Below are 11,293 nucleotides of genomic sequence, written 5' to 3' on the forward strand. Positions count from 1 at the left end.
GGCAATGTCAAGCTTTTCTACGAGTTTAGTATGCGGATCCTTATGCGGAGGCTTTGGAGAAATCAAGGAAAAGAGCATCCATTTCTAGTTTGTTATGAACTGCGATAAACAAAATCGGGACATGTATTAATCAGTTGTGAGAGGGTAGATAAGCCACGCCTAAACCCCTGTTGTTTATTAGATAGAAAATTGTTTGATTCCAAAATTCTGTCAAAGTGTGGCAAAAAACATGCTCAGACATTTTGCAACTGGACGAGAGCAAAAAAATTGGGCGATAATTAGATACTCACGCGTGCTCGTTTCCCTTAAAAATTGCTGCGACACGTGCAGTTTTCCATCCTGACGGTACTGCGCAATAAGCCAATCAGTCATTGAAGATATCAAAGAGATAATGGGGCAGCCATTCTGAATAATGAAGAAGGAAAGGTATTGGAATGTTATCTGTCCCACTGGGCTTTTTGACGTCAGGTTTCAAAAGCATGTTAAATATACTTTCGCGGGAGACAGCAACATCTGGCATTAAGGAGGAATTGACGTCGTGTTTAGAAGGAAAACTCGAGTTTTTATCAGCATACAGTGATTTAAAATGTTCATTAAATATGTTAGCGATGGTTTTGGTCCGGTGACAGGTGAATCATTGACGTTTATAGACGTTTAGAGTTGTTTTGTGCCATTTATGTAACGGCAGAACTTTTCTGGAGCTTTACTAAGAAACCCACCAAGCATATTAGTAAAACAAAATTCCCCGGCTTGCTTGATATTACTTCTTAATAAGCTGCCCAGCATGCTACATTTGCCTCATTCCGTTTACTAGAACGCCTCATCCGCTTTATTTTACGTTTAGTGTGGATTGCGTCCCGCGTAATCCATATGTGATATTTCTTTTTCTTCACAATATTAGGGACAAACATTGTCAAGCATTCAAGGCATACTTTTTAAACATGCACCATTAAACATTTACATTCTCCTCAACCTTAAAACTATCAAAATGAGTCCTTAGAAAATCAAGGATAACCATATGATCAGCTCTATTAAACGTTTTTACGACAACGGGTCGATTTTCACATTCAACGTAAGCTAACAGGGAAAAAGCACACGAAACAAGGTTATGATCAAATATACCTTTCAAAACATCAACAGAAATATACTTAAGGGCATAGCTACTGAACATTAAATCAAGAATCTGGGATACAGAGGTACAGATTCTTGTTGGTCTCTCAACAATCTGAGTAAAATTACATGTAAAAGGCAATATGCAAAAGGAGCTCAGAATGACTAGAAATGGCACCCATAGTGTCCTTGCGTGACCAGTCGATATCAGACAAATAAAGTCGCGAGCTAAAATACACTTCACTAATCTAATAAACGTAATCACACAGGTCTTCGAGAAACGCGACACCTACATTAGGAGGTCGATATACTGCACCAAATACAATAGGGTTGCCACAGAAATCAATCTTATAAAGCAGACTTTCATGATTGGGAATCCCAGGCAGAAGTACAACAGGTACACTTTCCCTAAGTACGATCGCGACTCCTACTCCGCGTGTCAGCCTATCGTGTCACAAATTCGGTACGCGGAGGGAACAATTACATCATTAGGGATGTCAGAATGTAGCCAGGTTTCTGCCACAAAAGTAGCGTGACGGTCCAGTTCGTAAAGAAGCGCCTCGAATTTATTTGCGATGCTTTGTGCGTTGAAAGAAATGATTCGCAGGATGATCTGAATCTGAGCTAGTTAGTTCATGATCGGGTGTAACTATAGCCAAACATGTGAAAACGCACAAGAGAGAAGACAAGACACGAAGCTCGTCTTCTTTTTTGTGCGTTTTTACATGTTTGGCTATAGTTACACACTAAAATGATTCGCAACGGACTGCTCTTATCGGCCCGTCATTTATAATTTCTTCCTTTCTGACGTCGAGTGACTGCACGTCTCGAAGATGCGGCAGCACTGTCACTGTCACCAGTTTGGCCGCGAGATTCATCCTTATGCTCATTTGATGTGCAACTATTCGTCTTTCTTTTCTTTCATCGTCCCGCACATACGTGTTCCCATTGATAACTAGCTAGTCAAGTTTTAGATATACCTTGTCCTCAGGATTTTCAACTATCTTTAACGCTAGACCAGTGCAGTTTTTGTACTTTATAAATTCGAAGAGGGTAGCCCTCAGAAAGTAGCATTCCTGGAGTTGTCAGTTTTTTCGCATTCCTAAGGAGGTCTATTTTTTCATTAAAGACGGCGAACCGTATTATCATTGGTTGGCTCTTATCCTACAATTGTCTGCCGAAACAGTGTATGCGTTCAGCGCTTTTCAAACATTTCTGTTAACACAAGTTTCTGTGGTGTGTTCCTTGACCTAGAAGATAATCAAGTTATAACGCCGAGTTATTACTGTTCCCCATATTGAAACTTATACTGGCAGTTACCACGAGGTCATTGCTGGCACTTCAACCGGCAGCATTCAAAACGATGTAGGTTAGTCGGTGTTGTTTTCAAGAGCGGAATATACGGTGCCAAAGATATAGAGGAGGTGGCACTTCAGTTTTGTGCATTTTAGGGGGTACGTTCTTCTTGCAAAGAGGTAGTGAGCCATTACGGTAAAATGGTCGTTGCAAACTGTTTCGGTTACCACGAAAGCGGACGCAAGGGCGTCTCAGAAAGCTGGAAACTCTTGCCTTTTATCAATGTTGCTGATGACCAACTGTCGTGACCTCCTTGTTCAAATTGTCATCCTAATGTGAAGAAGCGCTACTGTGCCCTATGCTCCTGGCATCAGCGAATATTTGGCGCGACTATTGTTGTCCTATGACACAGAGGTTTCAAGCGCGCTGGCAAACACTTTTTGGCAAGCTCTCGTCTATGTGAAAGGCAGCCGGCAAAGCAAATGAAATTTCAAGGTGTGATATATAGTGTCATGCATATACCGAGATCATATGTGGCAAGTACCCAAGCAGCACACCAGCATTGGTCCAACAATGGTTCATCACTGGAAAAGAATGGCATCAATATTGGACTGATATTGGCATTTGGGCATTTTACTACATTCTCCATTCTTGGCCCATCTTTCGTTCCAAGATTGGTCCAGTGTTCAACCAAGCTGGAGCCACCAATGTAGGCACAATATTAGACTTTCCATTCATGCACCATGATTCTTGCCAATACTGTCCAGCATTATACCATCATTGTATTACCAATATTTGTTTAATACCAGCTATTCCATTGATGGCCCATTGTCAATGCCAATATCATACCAATGGTTAGCCATTGCAGGTGCACTGGCTACTCCATTCATGCCGCATATTGTCGATACCAATATTAATCCAATGGTTTATGGGTACACCGGCTACTCCATTCATGTGCCATTGATGATGTCAAGATTACACATTTTGTGGCACTGCCTGTGCAGGCCATAAAATGCAGCCTTTTTCATTCTAGCCATATTCGTGACAGCACATCGAACTTGCTGGGACAATAATGGCCTTTCAAATAGGAGTGGCCATATAAATTCAAATTGTTGCTCATGAGCAACCAGTAGATATTCACAAAACAAGGGCATGGTTCACAAAAAGATAATATTTATTGCAATTGTTACTATAGACGGCAGTTGTTACTAGCCAGCGCTGAGGGCACACAGAGCAGCAGTTAGCGGGGCAGTAGCAGGGTTGGTCAGGGCAGGGCGGGCTCTCGGGAAGTGGAAGGGGCCAGGGAGCTGGAGGGCACACTCATAGGCGTAGTGAGGGGGCTGACCCTGCAATTGCATTCACAGGTGGCATGCCTGGTTCGCCAGGGGAGGTTTCAGCATAACGCCTTTTTCTTCCACCCCCCCCTGTCACAGGAACCAGGCAGCCACCTGCGAATAAATGCGTGTGCCTCCAAATCGTCCACCCCAACTTTTTCGCAAATGGCACCTGCACAAAAACAATGAGGAAACAAAATTTACAACACTATTACGAGGCATATAAAATCGCGCGCATTATTTTAGGAAGATGTAGAATATTCCAGGATTCATGTACCGAAATTTATGGCCAATGAGAAACACTATACTGATGAGTTCCAGACTAGTTTCAGCTGCCTTGGGTTTATTAGGATGAAAGACGCACATACATTGCATAGCATGTGCCCTGTTGCATTTTGATCGCCTCCACAGCAATACGGCTGAGACAGCCAGTGTTTCATCCCACACTAGGAATTAGTGCTTGATTATCGGCTGTCTCCGCACATGACTGGCGCGCTATTTTTTTGCCGCTCCTACGCTTTCTGCGCTGTGCAAACAGTTTATACTAATAATCGTTACCAAGATAATGTTCGGCGACCATTTTCATTTTTTTTAAATGACTAGATATAATATACACAAGCGATCTAAGCCCACGACTGCTGCACTGGCCGCTGGTTAGCTGATATACGCTTTTGACTGGTTTTGTGGGTGGTTCACTTAAACGGGAGCTCACTTAAACGGGTAGCTCACAATTGCATCATTTTTACACATATACTGCTTGTCCAAGCAAATTTGATCCAAGGGATAAAAAAAAACATTTCGGAGGCAGGCAAAGGAAACGAGATATATATTGCTGGAAGCTACCTTGAGCGCCACAGAAAAGGTTTTGTTTGGAATCCTTATTGACATTATTTACCTAAATTACTGATTAATGACTTACACAATAAATGGTGTTGCTACTTTGAAGAGTACCGGCACAATCCACGTTTGATTATTTGTGATAAAGAACCCTCACGTCTGCATTTTGAACGCCAGATACAATAGGAAACCACGAAAATACAGAAATCTGATTCCCGGACAATACAATTGAGGACTTGGCTTGGCTCGACAGCCCTGTGTAGCGTTAGACCTACAAGTTGCCTATGGTTTCTTCGTCCGCGCCAGCACATCGTCCAACAAGACTGTATTTGTATTTTACAGCTGAAAAATACTGTTAAACTCATTTATATCCTTACCGCTTTGTAGTCATTATCCGCATTGCAAAGTTCGGCGCGCTCATTGTAACTCGAGCCTTCATGTGCGCCAAAGGGCCGACGCGAAGCAACCATCGCCAGCATATCACCCTTACTCATGCATGGGGCTAGCAATCTTAGCGGCAGGTTGTTTTGTCCGCTCAAAATCATGTGAGCAGCACAGTTGAGGTGCGCGAATGGGCTGGTAACGGTTTCGGTATCTACATAACCCGGAATTTATCTACAGCTGGAAAAAAAGGTACACAGGAGGTTTCTAACCGCAAATATTGAAACAGGGGTTTCCGAACGTGCTCACCGACCCTGTAAGTCCTATTTATTGTCTAAAGTGAATATTTAGTACTTGAAGCGAATAACCTCACTTCCCCACGTACAAAATAAAAATTTTCTGCACTGTCCTTAGTGGCTGCCAGCAATGCACCACCGGTTTCCATCGTCTGTTTCTAATGGTTTATTTATAACCCTTGGCTCAAGCTATGGGGCGCAGCAGGTGTAATGTAGCTTGAATAAAACCTGCAAGAGATCATATATATGGGTAGATTTGTAAGGTTTACAGATTTCACTTACAAATTCTACAGGAATCGCGTCACTGCGGCCTTTCTTTAAAATTGACACGTAATAGCGCTATATTCGTGGCTAAAATAAAGTAATCAACGCATTAATTCAGCTTAGCAAATGCAGCTGTAACAGAAAGTGAGGGCTGGCTACACCTAAGGTGTGCCTAGCTTTCTAATTTTCTTAGATGGCACTACCGTTCGAAATATGGAATATTAAAAAAAGCCCTTGATATTGGCTTTCTCACAGCGTATTTGGGTGCCTTAGATAAGAAACATAATCGAGGTCCCATGGCCATCTTTCGTTTCCAATGAAATTCTTATATGTGGTGGGCAAGTATCTAGACACAAAAGAATTAACCTTAGTTTTTCAAGATACGCGTAGTTTCCTCGAAAAAAAAACAATTGTATGGTATATCTCTAGAGGTAGAAAACGCTGTTTTTGCCATTTCAAAATGTTGCAAGTTTGGATACCATGATTTTGTCATCTGCTCTTTTTTACTCACTAAATATATGCAGGTTTTATATTTACAAACACTATTAGAAACCTATTTTGTTTTTGCAGTTGTGTTATTAAAAAATCGCAAACTTTTGTTCAGGAGCGATACGCTGCAAAAATATTCATTTTTAACCTTATGTACTGGCATATGATGCATTAGGTTGGTTGCACTAAATATGTTTTCACTTCCTGACGCATGTTCTTAATTCCAGGCAGTATCTGGAGCTCCAGACCACTAGGTGTGTTCTCCACAACGCATCAAAATTGCTCAGAATTCGAAAACAGCAGTAAAGGGCAAATTTGCTGCAATTAAAAAAAGATCATCTTCGATTTTCATTCAAATCCCTCTCAGAAATCTTCAGTACCTCAAAAATATCACGGACTGAAAAAGTGTTGCGTTATACTGTTTAAAAATATAACATTAAATATTAAACCGAGTGCTTGTGCTGATAATGGCCAAACTCAGCCTGCATTCTTGCAAGATCCAATAATATCTTGGCACAGAAACTATTTTTCTACATTATCTAGGTTCCATTCTTTATTTCTGAAAAAATTTGAAGCTCTAGATTTGTGTGTGTATCTGCATATTATTTTGAAATTGGTCGAAAGTAAGAAAATGGTAAAATAAGGAAAACTGATTAGAATTGAAGAAACGGCCGCAACATCAATTTTTATCAAAATCTGTGGAAACAATGCAAAGTACTTTGTTAATTTGAGTCAGTATATATATTGAATTCTGCAAAAGGTAATATTAGAAATATAAAAATGCTTGTTTTTGTTCTATAGATGTGCTTATATGGCTCCCCCTTATGGAATAGGCATCAAAACTTCAATTTAGTATTTGCTTAATTTAGTTACATTTTACCTTAAGTAAAATTTAAAATATTGTCAGCGCTTAACACCGTTTTTCTGCTTCTGGGACAAATACTTAATATAGCTTAAAATGGTATTAATTCACTATTTCTGTCAATTTCATGGCAGAACGCAAGTGAAGGCTGAACTTTTTCTCTGTCCTGCATTCTTTTTTATTGCTAGGTGCAATAGTATTCAATCTAGGTTATTAATATATTATTCCATTTGTCAGTTTTGACCACCACTAACAATACTATATTTTTGAAGATGATTTTTCAATGTGTAATTTTTATAATTACAATCTTAAGCAAATCGCTTTCCAGCATAATACTTTTGGTGGCGTTACAGAGAACACACATAGCAGCTTAGAGCTCCAAATTCTGCCTTAAATTAACAATATGACCTGCGTAATAAACACAGAATATTTTAGTGCAAACAACGCAATGCGTCACGCCAGTATGTAAGGTTGAACATTAACATTTTTGTAGCGCGTTGTTCTTGAAGCAAAGTTTGCGATTTTTTACTAAATCAACTGCATCAATAAAACACACTTTTAATACTTCTTATACAAGTAAACGTTACCCAAATGCGGTGAGTAAAAAACAGTGGATGACAAAATTTTACGCAACCAGCCGGCCTCCAAACGAGCACCTTTTTGAAACGACAAAAACGGCGTTTTCCAGCTTTAGTGATAGGCGTTTTTTTTTTTTTTCGAGAATACTACGCCGCATCTGGCAAACCTAAGGGTCATTCCTTTGTGTCGAGACATTAGCCCACGACATATGAAAATTTAATTAAAAAAATGGTCATGGCACCACGATTACTGTTCCTGTCCGAAGACATACATATTTGTTTTCACTCTTCAACAGGCTGGTTTAGCCAATGCGGTGAATAAAAATATCATCGCATATATTAAAGATTTTCGCGCTATATGTTATACCTAAAGCTACCTATATTGTCACAACTGTCATACATTATTTGTAGCTGAAACATCACAAAAGGGATTCGATTGCAAATTGTTCGCTAGTTAAATAGACGTACGAGATGACACACGTATACTTTGTAGAATACAATTTAGGAAAGAGCAGATACAAACTACAGGCGAATAATGCTATGATATGGAGCATATGTATTACTCCGGTTAACAGTAAAAAAATTAACTTTTAACATATTAATATATTCGACAAACTATTGCATGCTCACATAGGAACACAATTAATGAGCTCATCCACGCATCTAATGTCTATGGGCATTAGACGTGTGGATGACTTCGTTTTATTCCAATTCGTGCGTCACTCAAAATAATTGAACGAGAAAAAAGTTAATGTCTACACAATTTTCAGTGAGTATACCACAAATTATACTAAGGTGCTTCATATATGTCACATCACCTAGCAAGTGAAATGGGATAACAGAAGTAATCAGACCCTAACCCTGATCAGCATTTCGCTTTTGCGCCATCTTTGTAAGTTTTTAGGCAGGCTTTTCCACTGATTATCCTCTTCTTTATACCCCTGCCACCCACAAGACACAAATCTTCTGGGGGTACCGAATTGTTGGTTTTCGCACCAGTGATACAACTTAATCGATCCATTTATACGTAGAAAACACTCTCGATGCGCACCTAAAAAAAATGAAAGCATGTATGTGTAGGCGAAATCATTCACCGGCGATTTAATAATATGATTTGAACAATAAAATCAAAGGATCACACTCGAAGTAACAAAAAAGTGGTGGAGAGATAGGAATTGAAGCAATGAAAGGCGGTTGCTTTCTTCAAAAAGCCAATAGCAAGAGGTCCACCGTCTATAAGAATAGGCAATAAAAATAAGGCATATTTAAAGGTGCATGCAGCAGTTACAGTGATGCAGTGCTACCTTTTTTTAGGCAGGCTTTTCCGCTGATTTTCTTCTTCTTTATTTCCCTTCCAACCACAGGACACATATCTTCTGGGGGTTGTCGGTTTTCGCACCAGTGATACAACTCAATCGATCCACTTCTACGTAGAAAACGCTCCCGATGCGCATCTAAAAAAATGAAAGCATGTATCTGCAGGCTAAATCATTCACACATGATAAAACAATATGATTTGAACAATGAAATCAAATGATCACACCCAGAGCAACAAGAAAGTGGTGGAGAGATAGAAATTGAAGCAATGAAAGACGGTTGCTTACTGAACAAACCCTATAGTAAGAGGTCCTGCGTCTATAAGAATAGGCAATAAATTAAGGCACGTTTATAGGTGCATGCAGCAGTTAAAGTGATGCAGTGCTACCTTTCTGTTTCACTGCAGTGATTGGTATAAATATTACAGCAATTGCTAGGCATCTCAGGTAACCCCATTGAAAACTTCATCCAACGTACCGAGGAGCAGTGGCGTGTTATTTGCAGCTGTTAACGGAAAGACAGGCTATCCTATGAGTGCATGCGCATTTCCTCCTTTTTGTATACTTGAATAAAAGCGACTGAACAGTGAGTGTTGTAAGAGGTGCAGCGTCCCTAGGAATGGGGAACAAAATTAAGTTTTAGTAAACAGAGGTACAAAAAGAAGCAAATATGCCTGCAATAATAGCATGATGGCCTACCTTTTGATCAACAGCTGCAAACAACCTGTCACTGCCAGTCGGTACTTTAGATAGGCTTATCAATGCCAGAGCTTAAAGCTAAGAGCTATATGAGTAATGTTTATTGCGGTCACGGCCGTAAACAATTCTAGCGGAACACTCCATTACTGTAACTATTCAACCGTCCATTTATACATATCGTTCATTAAAGAACCATGCACATCATATTAAGTTGCTCTTTTCTACTCCCAAATGATTTCCTATGGAATTAGAATACGTGGATCGCTGCTTCGGTTTCAACATTCTTGCACGATGGCTATGGCGTGCACTTCATGCATACGGTACGGCACGTGAGGTACAAAGAGCTGTAATTGCCGAACAGGCGGACCTGACGTCCTGTCCCATTTCGCCTGAAAGTGCGCACCGTCATCGAGCGCTTCGCGAGCAATATATTTCGGACGATATGGTTGCCTCATACCGGCCGTCAATGTTTTGTACATTGTGTCCCGCGTGCACGTTGTTTACTTTGTAGTGACAGGGACGCAGTGCACACACGGCTGATGTGCCTTTTTGCTTGTATTGTTATTTTCGCCCGCCCTCGAAGCGCGTCTGCGAAATCGCTCTCCTATTGTCGCCGCTTTCTGATAACGCCCTCACCTGAAGGCACGTGCTTAGAAGGGGGGCGTCGATTAAGAAAATTTTGAAAAGGGGCTCAATTGCGCTGTTCACGGCTTTCAATTCCTCAATATGATATTAACCATTATAAAAGTGGAGGTTCATTATGACTTAATTAAAGCCTAGTCATCAAGCGGCATCACGCACATGTCTGCCCCACTGTAAAATTCGCTTGCACAGACGGCACGAACAGTTTTCAAAACTTCGTCTGTACATCCGAAAACAAAAAACTGCCCTTAACTCTTAACAAAATCCAAAAACTGTGTGAACATGGCTTCCTGCGCGCAGAAGAGAGGCTGTCCAAAATATATGTACAAAGCCGGGCGCATAGTGTCTGGTTACTAATTGATTGCGGCGCGCTGCACAGTCAAAAAACTGCGCAAATGGCTGCCTGCAGTGTTCTGTCACGTGCTGGTGGCATACACACCTGTTACGCACGGCTCCTCTATTTTCGGCGCAAATGCTATTCATATCGCAGCCAGCAAATAAGTCCACGCACTTGCTTGCATGTAACCCGGACGAAAATTCGCTTAGTTCTTGAAGTCATGCTTCGCGCAGTTGTTTCGAGGAGAATAAGGAAAGAGAACATTTGGGACTGGTAGGAGATTATATAGAACCAATTATGAAGGAATGGCATGCCGCAAAGATATATACTCACGGTCTAAGATGACGGCGTTCACTGAGTCTGATAATGCCGATGGTATCCCGCCGTTGCTGTAATCCGTACTCCGGCGACATTTCACAGCTCAGCTATTCACTGATATGTAGCAAGCACCAACCGGAGCACATGGACATGTATAGGCGCAAGAGAAAATTATGCAGAGCACAATGAAAAAGAAAATTAATGAGGGAAGAAATTAAAAAAAGGTTTAAGAAGCTGTCACAAGTCTTGTAGCGTCTCCAACAAGCTCTGAAATGAACGCTTCGGGAGGAGGCCGCACAGCAGCGCAGCTGGGGATGCTATCTGTTGTGTCTTGCACGTAGACACGTAGGCGAGGGGGAACAACGACCCGCGCAACCAGCGCGTGATTCCCGCCGCGGTGTTGTGTTCGCAAGGGCTGCGCGTGGGAACGAAGGACCAACGACCCTCTCAACATTCCATTCCTCCTTTACCCAGCCCTCTTCTGCTTGCACCGGCCAGCCGTGACTTCGGACCGTGCCGATGAGCGGCCGCCAG

At 41.2% G+C, this 11,293-nt stretch overlaps 1 long non-coding RNA gene across 1 annotated transcript; it reads right to left on the minus strand.

Moving 5' to 3' along the window:
* Window positions 1–3,643: 3,643 nt before the first annotated feature.
* Window positions 3,644–10,939, minus strand: LOC146174974 (uncharacterized). Its single transcript, XR_014701728.1, has 3 exons — window positions 10,775–10,939; window positions 8,752–8,901; window positions 3,644–3,912 (listed from the first exon to the last, which is right to left on the minus strand). It is a non-coding gene; the product is annotated as an uncharacterized LOC146174974 (long non-coding RNA).
* Between the last annotated feature and the right edge of the window lie 354 nt (window positions 10,940–11,293).

Source organism: Amblyomma maculatum, chromosome 11, assembly GCF_055883805.1.
Source record: "Amblyomma maculatum isolate TAMU_Amacu chromosome 11, ASM5588380v1, whole genome shotgun sequence".
Taxonomy (NCBI): domain Eukaryota; kingdom Metazoa; phylum Arthropoda; class Arachnida; order Ixodida; family Ixodidae; genus Amblyomma; species Amblyomma maculatum.